Raw genomic sequence first — 12,500 nt, 5'->3', positions numbered from 1 at the left:
TAGCACTTTTCGGCTGTGCCTGGCTGGCGGCCCACTCACTCGATCGCCATGTCTGTTTGCCACAGTTTTCCCGGTGGTGCCGCACCCGGGCTCGCCCCGGCTGACGCAGTTTTCGCGCCGCCCCGGCTGACGCGGTTTCGTGCCGCCCCGGCAGACGCGGTTTTCGCGCCGCCCCGGCTGACGCGGTTTCGTGCCGCCCCGGCAGACGCGGTTTTTTGCCGCCCCGGCTGACGCAGTTCGGACTTGGCACTTTTTGGCTGAGCCTTGCTGGCGGCCCACTCACTCGATCGCCATGTCTGTTTGCCACAGTTTTCCCGGTGGTGCCGCACCCGGGCTCGCCCCGGCAGACGCGTTTTTTTTTTCTTTCGCCCCGGCTGACGCAGTTTTCGCGCCGCCCCGGCAGACGCGGTTTTCGCGCCGCCCCGGCAGACGCGGTTTTTTGCGCCGCCCCGGCTGACGCGGTTTTTTGCCGCCCCGGCTGACGCAGTTCGGACTTGGCACTTTTTGGCTGAGCCTGGCTGGCGGCCCACTCACTCGATCGCCATGTCTGTTTGCCACAGTTTTCCCGGTGGTGCCGCACCCGGGCTCGCCCCGGCAGACGCGTTTTTTTTTTTTCTTTCGCCCCGGCTGACGCAGTTTTCGCGCCGCCCCGGCTGACGCGGTTTCGTGCCGCCCCGGCAGACGCGGTTTTTTGCGCCGCCCCGGCTGACGCGGTTTTTGCCGCCCCGGCTGACGCAGTTCGGACTTAGCACTTTTTGGCTGAGCCTGGCTGGTGGCCCACTCACTCGATCGCCATGTCTGTTAGCCACAGTTTTCCCGGTGGTGCCGCACCCGGGCTCGCCCCGGCTGACGCAGTTTTCGCGCCGCCCCGGCTGACGCGGTTTCGTGCCGCCCCGGCAGACGCGGTTTTCGCGCCGCCCCGGCTGACGCGGTTTTTGCCGCCCCGGCTGACGCAGTTCGGACTTAGCACTTTTCGGCTGTGCCTGGCTGGCGGCCCACTCACTCGATCGCCATGTCTGTTTGCCACAGTTTTCCCGGTGGTGCCGCACCCGGGCTCGCCCCGGCTGACGCAGTTTTCGCGCCGCCCCGGCTGACGCGGTTTCGTGCCGCCCCGGCAGACGCGGTTTTCGCGCCGCCCCGGCTGACGCGGTTTCGTGCCGCCCCGGCAGACGCGGTTTTTTGCCGCCCCAGCTGACGCAGTTCGGACTTAGCACTTTTTGGCTGAGCCTTGCTGGCGGCCCACTCACTCGATCGCCATGTCTGTTTGCCACAGTTTTCCCGGTGGTGCCGCACCCGGGCTCGCCCCGGCAGACGCGTTTTTTTTTTCTTTCGCCCCGGCTGACGCAGTTTTCGCGCCGCCCCGGCAGACGCGGTTTTCGCGCCGCCCCGGCAGACGCGGTTTTTTGCGCCGCCCCGGCTGACGCGGTTTTTTGCCGCCCCGGCTGACGCAGTTCGGACTTGGCACTTTTTGGCTGAGCCTGGCTGGCGGCCCACTCACTCGATCGCCATGTCTGTTTGCCACAGTTTTCCCGGTGGTGCCGCACCCGGGCTCGCCCCGGCTGACGCAGTTTTCGCGCCGCCCCGGCTGACGCGGTTTCGTGCCGCCCCGGCAGACGCGGTTTTTTGCGCCGCCCCGGCTGACGCGGTTTTTTGCCGCCCCGGCTGACACGGTTCGGACTTTGCACTTTTCGGCTGTGCCTGGCTGGCGGCCCACTCACTCGATCGCCATGTCTGTTTGCCACAGTTTTCCCGGTGGTGCCGCACCCGGGCTCGCCCCGGCAGACGCGTTTTTTTTTTTTTTTCTTTCGCCCCGGCTGACGCAGTTTTCGCGCCGCCCCGGCTGACGCGGTTTCGTGCCGCCCCGGCAGACGCGGTTTTTTGCGCCGCCCCGGCTGACGTGGTTTTTGCCGCCCCGGCTGACGCAGTTCGGACTTTGCACTTTTTGGCTGAGCCTGGCTGGCGGCCCACTCACTCGATCGCCATGTCTGTTTGCCACAGTTTTCCCGGTGGTGCCGCACCCGGGCTCGCCCCGGCAGACGCGTTTTTTTTTTTTCCTTCGCCCCGGCAGACGTGGTTCCCCCCCCCCCCCTCCGTCTTTCTTTTTGTTTTTTTTTTCGCCGCGGCTGAAGTGGATTTTTCGGTGCCTCGACGCCCCGGTAGTCGCGGTTTTTCCGTTTCCGCACGGCCCCGGCTGACGCTGCTCGGTCACAGTCGCCTTTTGTGGTGATTGCAGACTTCTTGAGCGCGGGTGTTTTTTTTTTTGTTGTTGTTGTTGTTTTATTACGCATTCGCTCCAGCAGACGCTGTTTAGACTTTTTGTTTCCTCTTTTATCCTGCGACGAGGTGACGAGGTTTATTCGGTGCCCCGCCGCCCCGGCTGAAGTGATTTTTCCTGTCCCGTGCCGCCCCGGCTGACGCGGTTGGGACTTCGCGTTTGTTCGGCCGCCACGGGTTTTGGCGCACTCGCTCGGTTGCTTGTTGTTGCCACTTGTTGCGAACCCAGGTTTCTTGAGCGAGCGCGGGCGTTTTTTCTTCCTTTCTTTCTTTGTTCTATGTGTTAGCGAATCGGCCTTTAATATCACACGAGGACTCACAACCAACAATTTTCAGTTTGAAGTGTAAAAAATCTGCAGGTGTTGACGTAACTGACTTGCCCCGTACCCTTGAGTACATCCATGAAGTTCTCGTAGTACTACTAAATCGCATTATTCCAAGTGGAGAAATTCCCATAAACTTGCAAACCTCTACACGAAAATCGGTGCGCGTGATAAAGTTGAAAATTATCGTCCGATATCAAATGTGCCTTCTATAACACAAATTCTAGGAAAAAAAAAAAAAACACTTGTTCGCCGTTTTCTGCGCCGTGACTGGCAGCACTCCGGCGAAGCGAAACGGGGTCGATTCGAGCACGATATCGGCGTCTTTCGACGTGCTCGCCGGCGACCGTCGCACGAGTACGTCGCACGAGCGCGTCTGCCGGGGCGCCGTTTGCGAAGCCGACGCAAAAGTGGGAACCGCCGCTCGGATGATCGCCGCTTTCGGCAGAGTGAGTGTTGGCACTCCGGGGAAGCGAAACAGCGTGAATGCGCCCACGAAATCGGCGTATTTTGAAGTGCCCGCCGGCGACCGTCGCACGAGTACGGTAAACCGCGTCAGCCGGGGCGTAGTTCGGGACGCCGACGAAAAAGTGGGAAGCGCAACTCGGATCTTCGCCGTTTTTGCAGGAGTGAGTGGCGGCCCTCCTGCGAGACCAAGAAGCATCGATTCGTGCACGAATTCGGCGCCTTTCGACGTGATCGCCGGCGACCGTCGCTCGAGTAGGGCAAACCGCGTCTGCCGGGGCGGGCTTCGGGACGCCGATGCGAAAGTGGGAAACGCTGCTCGGATGTTCGCCGTTTTTGGCCGAGTGAGTGCTGGCACTCGGGCGAAGCCAAACGGGGCCGATTACGGCACGATATCGGCGTCTTTCGACGTGCCCGCCGGCGACCGTCGCACGAGTACGGTAAACCGCGTCAGCCCGGGCGGAGTTCGGGACGCCGATGCGAAAGTGGAGAACGCCGCTCGGATCTTCGCCGTTTTTGGAGGAGTGAGTGGCGGCACTCCGGAGAAGCCAAGGAGCGCCAATTAGCGCACGATATCGGCGTCTTTCGACGCGCTCGCCGGCGACCGTCGCACGAGTAGGGCAAACCGCGTCTGCCGGGGCGGGGTTTACGACGCCGACGCAAAAGTGGGAACCGCCGCTCGGATGTTGGCCGTTTTTGGCAGAGTGAGTGCTGGCACTCCGGCGACGCGAAAGAGCGCGAATGCGCCCACGAAAGTGGCGTATTTGGACGTGCGTGACGGCGACCGCTGCAGGAGTACGAAAAACCACGTCAGCCGGGGCGAGCGACACACGGCGGTCTGGGTGCTTATCGCTGCTATTATAGGGGCACCCCGGCAGACGCAGAAAAAAAAAATAAAAATTTTCGACCTTCTTTTTTGCTGGTCGAGCTCGGGTAACCCAGGTCGCAATGGGAGCCGCGCACGAAAGCGGCGTCGCGAGACGCGTTCGCGGTCGCTAGTCGCACGAGCTCGGCAACCGCGTCAGCCGGCGCGGAGTTCGGGATGCCGACGGCTAAGTGGGTACCGCTGCTCGGATGTTCGCCGTTTTTGGCCGAGTGAGTGCTGGCACTCCGGTGAAGCCAAGGAGCGCCAATTCGTGCACGATATCGGCGTCTTTCGACGTGCCCGCCGGCCACCGCCGCACGAGTACGGCAAACCGCGTCTGCCGGGGCGGGGTTCGCGACGCGTACGCAATAGTGGGAACCGTCGCTCGGATGTTCGTCGTCTTTGGCCGAGCGAGTGCTGGCACTCCGGCGAAGCGAAACGGGGCCGATTCGGGCACGATATCGGCGTATTTCGACGTGCTCGCCGGCGACCGTCGCACGAGTACGGCAAAGCGCGTCTGCCGGGGCGAGGTTTGCGACGCCGACGAAAAAGTGGGAAGCGCCGCTCGGATCTTCGCCGTTTTTGCAGGAGTGAGTGGCGGCCCTCCTGCGAGACCAAGAAGCATCGACTCGCGCACGATATCGGTGTCTTTCGACGTGCCCGCCGGCCACCGCCGCACGAGTACGGCAAACCGTGTATGCCGGGGCGGGGTTGGCGACGCCGACGCAAAAGTGGGAACCGCCACTAGGATGTTCGCCGTTTTTGGCAGAGTGAGTGCTGGCACTCCGGCGAAGCGAAAGAGCGCGAATGCGCCCACGAAAGTGGCGTGTTTGGACGTGCTTGACGACGACCACCGCAGGAAAACGAAAAACCACGTCAGCCGGGGCGAGCGACCCATGGCGGTCTGGGTGCTTATCGCTGCTATTATAGGGGCACCCCGGCAGACGCAAAAAAAAAAAAAAAATTTTTTTCGACATTCTTTTTTGCTCGTCGACCTCGGGTGACCCAGGTCGCAGTGGGAGCCGCGCACGAAAGCGGCGTCGCGAGACGGCTTCGCGGTCGCTAGTCGCACGAGCTCGGCAACCGCGTCTGCCGGGGCGGAGTTCGGGACGCCGACGGCTAAGTGGGAACCGCCGCTCGGATGTTCGCCGTTTGTGGCCGAGTGAGTGCTGGCACTCCGGCGAAGCCAAACGGGGCCGATTCCGGCACGATATCGGCGTCTTTCTACGTGCTCGCCGGCGACCGTCGCACGAGTACGGCAAAGTGCGTCTGCCGGGGCGGGGTTTGCGACGCGTACGCAATAGTGAGAACCGTCGCTCGGATGTTCGTCGTCTTTCGCCGAGCCAGTGCTGGCAATCCGGCGAAGCCGAACGGAGCCGATTCGGGCACGATATCGGCGTCTTTCCACGTGCTCGCCGGCGACCGTCGCACGAGTACGGTAAACCGCGTCAGCCGGGGCGGAGTTCGGGACGCCGATGCGAAAGTGGGAAGCGCCGCTCGGATCTTCGCCGTTTTTGGAGGAGTCAGTGGCGGCACTCCGGTGAAGCCAAGGTGCGCCAATTCGCGCACGATATCGGCGTCTTTCGACGTGCCCGCCGGCCACCGTCGCACGAGTACGGCAAACCTCGTCTGCCGGGGCGGGGTTTGCGACGCCGACGCAAAAGTGGGAACCGCCGCTCGGATGTTCGCCGTTTTTGGCAGAGTGAGTGCTGGCACTCCGGCGAAGCGAAAGAGCGCGAATGCGCCCACGAAAGTGGCGTGTTTGGACGTGCTTGACGACGACCACCGCAGGAAAACGAAAAACCACGTCAGCCGGGGCGAGCGACCCATGGCGGTCTGGGTGCTTATCGCTGCTATTATAGGGGCACCCCGGCAGACGCAAAAAAAAAAAAAATTTTTTTTCGACATTCTTTTTTGCTCGTCGACCTCGGGTGACCCAGGTCGCAGTGGGAGCCGCGCACGAAAGCGGCGTCGCGAGACGGCTTCGCGGTCGCTAGTCGCACGAGCTCGGCAACCGCGTCTGCCGGGGCGGAGTTCGGGACGCCGACGGCTAAGTGGGAACCGCCGCTCGGATGTTCGCCGTTTGTGGCCGAGTGAGTGCTGGCACTCCGGCGAAGCCAAACGGGGCCGATTCCGGCACGATATCGGCGTCTTTCTACGTGCTCGCCGGCGACCGTCGCACGAGTACGGCAAAGTGCGTCTGCCGGGGCGGGGTTTGCGACGCGTACGCAATAGTGAGAACCGTCGCTCGGATGTTCGTCGTCTTTCGCCGAGCCAGTGCTGGCACTCCGGCGAAGCCGAACGGAGCCGATTCGGGCACGATATCGGCGTCTTTCCACGTGCTCGCCGGCGACCGTCGCACGAGTACGGTAAACCGCGTCAGCCGGGGCGGAGTTCGGGACGCCGATGCGAAAGTGGGAAGCGCCGCTCGGATCTTCGCCGTTTTTGGAGGAGTCAGTGGCGGCACTCCGGTGAAGCCAAGGTGCGCCAATTCGCGCACGATATCGGCGTCTTTCGACGTGCCCGCCGGCCACCGTCGCACGAGTACGGCAAACCTCGTCTGCCGGGGCGGGGTTTGCGACGCCGACGCAAAAGTGGGAACCGCCGCTCGGATGTTCGCCGTTTTTGGCAGAGTGAGTGCTGGCACTCCGGCGAAGCGAAAGAGCGTGAATGCGCCCACGAAAGTAGCGTATTTGGACGTGCTTGACGGCGACCGCCGCAGGAGTACGAAAAACCACGTCAGCCGGGGCGAGCGACCCACGGCGGTCTGGGTGCTTATCGCTGCTATTATAGGGGCACCCCGGCAGACGCAGAAAGAAAAAAAAAATGGGGACATGGCGTGCGTCACCGTGCGGCTTCGCAGCGTTGCCGAAGTCGCCGAGCCCTTCGACTGAGCCGAACGGCGGACAGGGAACGTTGGTCGGCCGTTCTAACCTGTCGGTGCCACGCCGAGACGTCGTTAAGGAAAACCGCGTCGTGGGCCTCTACGACGCCGTCGAGTCGTTGTACGTTTGGTGTCCAGCGTGTCGGCGGCGAGTAGCGGACACGTCGTTCACGACTTCGGTCTTTCGCAGTCGACGCGAACTTGCGGAGAGTCGTGGTGCCTCACGTTTTCGGCAGAAACCGCGGCGGAATTTTCCCGTGCGTGCGCGCACGACCTCGGTGCTGTGCCGTCAGCGTAGTGTTGCACAAACTCGTGGCCTACCCAAGGTGCGGTACGTTTGCGGCCGTATCCTCGGTGGGAATTTCGTGAGTAGGGTCGCAAATTCTACGACCTCGGCGGGTTTGAGAGCGACGTAGACTTGTGGCACGCTCAACATGCCACACGTTTCGGGGCACACCCGCGGTGAAATTTTCTCGAGTACGCTCGTATTAGGGCCCAAGGAGGTCTGGGTACTTATCGCTGCTATTATGTGGGGGTTCTCGTGAGCGGCGTACGCGAAAGCGACCGGGTGTCTGATATGCGGCGGGCTTCGGCCTCGTCAAGCGTGTCCTCGGGTCTGCTCCAGGGGAATCCACGGCAGTCGTCTGCAGCCTCATCCGCTTGATGCGTTAGGGGCTGGTTGTCGGACGGTGCCGTTTTACCACGATATCGAGGTGTGTTCCGTGTCGTCCTCGGGCGATTCAGATGCGAAAGCGCCGAAGACGCGGGCGTGACCCGTCGTCTGGCGGCTTTGCAGTCTCGGCTCCGTTGCTAGTTCCGGCCGGTCCACCGACAGTGCAGCGGGCTTGGGCAACCCGCACGGCGCGACCGAGTCGATGCAACGAAAAAGAGCGAGCATGAACGTGCTTCTTGCCGCACGGCTCCCACTCGTCTTTCGGGAAGGTTGTGCCGTAGCGAGCTCGAACGCCGTCATCTCGGAGTGCAAAATAAGCGTGTTGGGGCGCCTGAAGGTGGCCTCCGCCGCACACAGACTGCGTCCGGCCCGCCGAGGGCGAGGACGGACGCGCAGTCGAACGATTACCTGGTTGATCCTGCCAGTAATCATATGCTTGTCTCAAAGATTAAGCCATGCATGTCTAAGTACATGCCGAAATAAGGCGAAACCGCGAATGGCTCATTAAATCAGTTATGGTTCCTTAGATCGTTTCTTCCTACTTGGATAACTGTGGCAATTCTAGAGCTAATACATGCAGTGAGCCTGGAGCCCTTTGGGTAACGGGTGCTTTTATTAGACCAAGATCGATCGGGTTTCGGCCCGTATTGTGTGGTGACTCTGGATAACTTTGTGCTGATCGCATGGCCACGAGCCGGCGACGTTTCTTTCAAGTGTCTGCCTTATCAACTTTCGATGGTAGGTTACTTGCTTACCATGGTTGTTACGGGTAACGGAGAATCAGGGTTCGATTCCGGAGAGGGAGCCTGAGAAACGGCTACCACATCCAAGGAAGGCAGCAGGCGCGCAAATTACCCACTCCCGGCACGGGGAGGTAGTGACGAAAAATAACAATACGGGACTCTTTTGAGGCCCCGTAATTGAAATGAGTACACTCTAAATCCTTTAACGAGGATCAATTGGAGGGCAAGTCTGGTGCCAGCAGCCGCGGTAATTCCAGCTCCAATAGCGTATACTAAAGCTGCTGCGGTTAAAAAGCTCGTAGTTGGATCTCAGTTCCAGACGAGTAGTGCATCTACCCGATGCGACGGCTCGGACTGAACATCATGCCGGTTCTTTCTTGGTGCACTTCATTGTGTGCCTCGAGATGGCCGGTGCTTTTACTTTGAAAAAATTAGAGTGCTCAACGCAGGCGAGTCGCCTGAATAAACTTGCATGGAATAATAGAACAAGACCTCGTTTCTGTTCTGTTGGTTTTTGGAATACGAGGTAATGATTAAGAGGGACGGACGGGGGCATTCGTATTGCGGCGCTAGAGGTGAAATTCTTGGACCGTCGCAAGACGAACTACTGCGAAAGCATTTGCCAAGAATGTTTTCATTGATCAAGAACGAAAGTCAGAGGTTCGAAGGCGATCAGATACCGCCCTAGTTCTGACCATAAACGATGCCAACCAGCGATCCGCCTGAGTTACTCAAATGACTCGGCGGGCAGCTTCCGGGAAACCAAAGTATTTGGGTTCCGGGGGAAGTATGGTTGCAAAGCTGAAACTTAAAGGAATTGACGGAAGGGCACCACCAGGAGTGGAGCCTGCGGCTTAATTTGACTCAACACGGGAAAACTTACCCGGCCCGGACACTGGGAGGATTGACAGATTGAGAGCTCTTTCTTGATTCGGTGGATGGTGGTGCATGGCCGTTCTTAGTTGGTGGAGCGATTTGTCTGGTTAATTCCGATAACGAACGAGACTCTAGCCTATTAAATAGGTGCGGGGTTCCCAGCACCTTACAACCTTCTTAGAGGGACAAGCGGCTCCTAGCCGCACGAAACAGAGCAATAACAGGTCTGTGATGCCCTTAGATGTCCGGGGCCGCACGCGCGCTACACTGAAGGAAGCAGCGTGTCTTTATCCCTGTCTGAAAAGACTGGGTAACCCGTGGAACTTCTTTCGTGATTGGGATAGGGGCTTGCAATTGTTCCCCTTGAACGAGGAATTCCCAGTAAGCGCGAGTCATAAGCTCGCGTTGATTACGTCCCTGCCCTTTGTACACACCGCCCGTCGCTACTACCGATTGAATGATTTAGTGAGGTCTTCGGACCGATGTCCGGCGCGGCCTTTCGGTTGCGCCGGTCTGTTGGAAAGATGACCAAACTTGATCATTTAGAGGAAGTAAAAGTCGTAACAAGGTTTCCGTAGGTGAACCTGCGGAAGGATCATTAACGGATTGTGAAGGGTGAGCGCCTCAGCTGCGTCTGCGCCCGACACTTTCTGCCGCTGACCCCGTTTGGACGCGGGGTCGGCTTTTCCCCACGGGGCTGCCTGAATGTGGAGCGGCACCCCGTGACAAATTGTTGCGCCCAGCGGACGCCAACACCGCGACCTTGGACGGTCGGCCAGGTGGCGGACGCGGGTACAAACGGCGCAACGCACTCATAGGTCGGCTTTCGACCCGCCACTGCACCGTGGCTCGAAGCGCTCGAAATGCGCGACCCGACCGCTGCGGGACCGCCTAGTACTGTAAACAGGAGCGGCGGAGCGCGAACGGCGAGTCGTGGTTACGTCGGTAGAAGGCGAGGCTGCGCGTTCCCGAAACGCCAGCCGAGTGCCCTCCCGACCGTTCGAGCGTGCAAGAACGAGACCCGACAATCGCGCGGCGACTGCCAAGTACGAGAGGAACGGCACAAGCGTCGGCGGTCGGTCAAGGAACTGGCGATGTGACGGGTCCGCTGTGCACCAGTGCATACCGTCCCGCCGTCCGCGGCAAGCGCCTCCGCGTCCTCGGGTGACGGAGGCTGCCGGTCGGTTCTTGCAGGCGAGGGATCTCGCTGGCACCGGTTCGCGTTGACGCGCGGCCGGTCATGGCACGGCGATGCGACGGCCGAGGTGCGCAGTACTCGATGGAGGAACCGCACGCTCCGATGACCGTCCCGCCCTCCGCGGCGTATGCGTACCGACCGTAATGGTTGCAGCAGCGCCGGCCGGCTTTTGAATTCGCCACACGAAACACGGTGCGAGATCGCGGTTAGGGGAGCGTCGACGTTGCCAGGCGTTTTGCTTGCTGCCGAGGGAAAGGCGGCACGGCCACGTCGCGCTCGTCGCGATTAGCGGGTCTGCGCGCTTTGGGAAGGTGCCGCAACGACTTGCCGAAAGAGGAAGCACGGAAGAACGAGGGACTTGGACGTCCCGACAATTGAACGCACTTGCGGCCAGGCCCTTGCTGGCTTCGTTCTTCCGCCTCGAGTAGGCTCGTACGCGGCTCCGGCGCCGAAAGTGGTCCTTGGCACCGACTTCGGTGGACGTGGGAAGTGCCGCGCAAGTACGGCGCGCCTGGCTCCACCTGTTGGCTAAAGTAGGCAGCCGGATCGGCATTTTGGTGTGCGGTGGCAAACCGTGGATGCGAAAAAAGCTTGTGCGATTTCGTGGAACAAAAAGCGGGGGTCCCCCTTTTTATGCGGAGGAGACCGACCCGCCCGCCGTGGTGAACCGCGACGCCACGGTAAAAACGGGAGAGGCTTGTCGATGGGACCGTGCATCCCGCGCTCCACGGAGGCCGGGAGGCGGCCGCCCGAGGAAATGTGTAGCCGTCGAGGCCCGCATCTGCGTGCACTCTTATCCAAATGGGTGTACCGCAGGCATTTTCTGGTTAGGCGGGCCAATGAGAGCGAGCACACAACGATACCTACGGGTCCGGCTTGGAGAACCGGCTTCGACGCCTCCCGAGTATTTATAGAGGGGTGGACCACGAAAGCACTCGCAAGTAGCGGAAGCGAAACGCCGTCCGAAACACACCGTTTGCTCGATTTGCGGCAGCCGAAAAAGGCGCGGCAGAGTTTTGGAGTCCAAGCGTGCGCTGAAAAGCGCCCTTCTTGGCCACTGTTTGGCCGAGTGCCAGAAACGTTTGGTTTTGACTGTACGGAATTGAACAAACACTTTTTCACGACTCTAAGCGGTGGATCACTCGGTTCTCGGGTCGATGAAGAACGCAGCCAGCTGCGAGACTTGGTGTGAATTGCAGGACACACTGAGCACTGATTCTTTGAACGCACATTGCGGCCTTGGGTCTTCCCTTGGCTTCGTCTGTCTGAGGGTCGGATCACATATCAAGAGAGCCTTCGGCGCACAAGGGAACGTGAGCCGTCGACTCGTTTTGACCGCGTCGGCAACACGGACAGCACGCTGAACACCTCACAGCGAGCGCCAACAGCGGCCACTCAAGGGCGAGACGGTGGCGACCGTCGTGCCAGAGCCCAACCGAAACGGGGGCGACCGACTGCATTGAGGATGTGGCACCTCGTTGAGACCGCCGCAGGACTTCGAGTCGGAAGGAAGCCTGCAGGGAAAGTGCGGTCGAGGTTGCGTACTCCTCTCTGCGACCGGGCGCGCAAGAGCTGCGAGAGCCACGGACGCGCAACTTTAACGCACGGTAAACACGAGGAGCGAAAGCCGGCCAGCAAAGCTTCTCCAGCCGTGCGCAAAGTGCGCGAGATCGCAGCCTTGCGTTGCGCTTGTTGCCCTCGAAGTAAGCAGGGTGTCCCGTAGACCGGGCGCTCGAACACGCTGCGGGGCCGTGCCTCCTCCAGGCTTTGCCGCGCGAACAGGGAACGTTCGCGCGCAAAGCGCAGGGAGGTGAGGAGGCTGCGCCCGACGTTTGCGGTTCGCTGCGTACGCGGTTGATGCGGAGAGCACGGCGCGACGACTTGCCGCGAAGCGGAAAAAGTCTCCCGCACGAGTTGGCGAAACGTTGGCGAAGCTTAAGGCGTTCTCGTCGTAGTCCGCCGTCGGTCTAAGTGCTTCGCAGTTCCCGTCCCGTTCAAAAAACTGGGCCACTCCAGTTGGGGCGGGGGCGACGCTACACGAGACGATGCCTCTCGCCAGGCTGCGTGGCTGCCCTTGCGGCGGCGGCGACTGGCCTCGGCGGTGTTTGGGCTTTCGACACGGTCGTTTATCACGCAACTGCTCGGACGACGCACGCGCGCAGCGGAATGCCGCTTGCCAGCCTTGTGAAGATGTGACCC

The 12,500-nt window shown here is 60.9% G+C and overlaps 2 non-coding genes across 2 annotated transcripts; both read left to right on the top strand.

Moving 5' to 3' along the window:
* Positions 1-7,889: 7,889 nt before the first annotated feature.
* On the top strand, positions 7,890-9,704 carry LOC142793482 (small subunit ribosomal RNA). The gene has a single exon (XR_012891571.1). It is a non-coding gene; the product is annotated as a small subunit ribosomal RNA (ribosomal RNA).
* A 1,719-nt stretch (positions 9,705-11,423) lies between these two features.
* Positions 11,424-11,576, top strand: LOC142793491 (5.8S ribosomal RNA). Its single transcript, XR_012891580.1, has one exon. It is a non-coding gene; the product is annotated as a 5.8S ribosomal RNA (ribosomal RNA).
* The last annotated feature ends 924 nt before the right edge of the window (positions 11,577-12,500 follow it).

Source organism: Rhipicephalus microplus, unplaced genomic scaffold (genome assembly GCF_043290135.1).
Source record: "Rhipicephalus microplus isolate Deutch F79 unplaced genomic scaffold, USDA_Rmic scaffold_303, whole genome shotgun sequence".
Classification (NCBI taxonomy): Eukaryota; Metazoa; Arthropoda; class Arachnida; order Ixodida; family Ixodidae; genus Rhipicephalus; species Rhipicephalus microplus.
The sequence above is the reverse complement of the archived record's forward strand: the minus strand, read 5'-3'. Positions and strand labels throughout refer to the sequence as shown.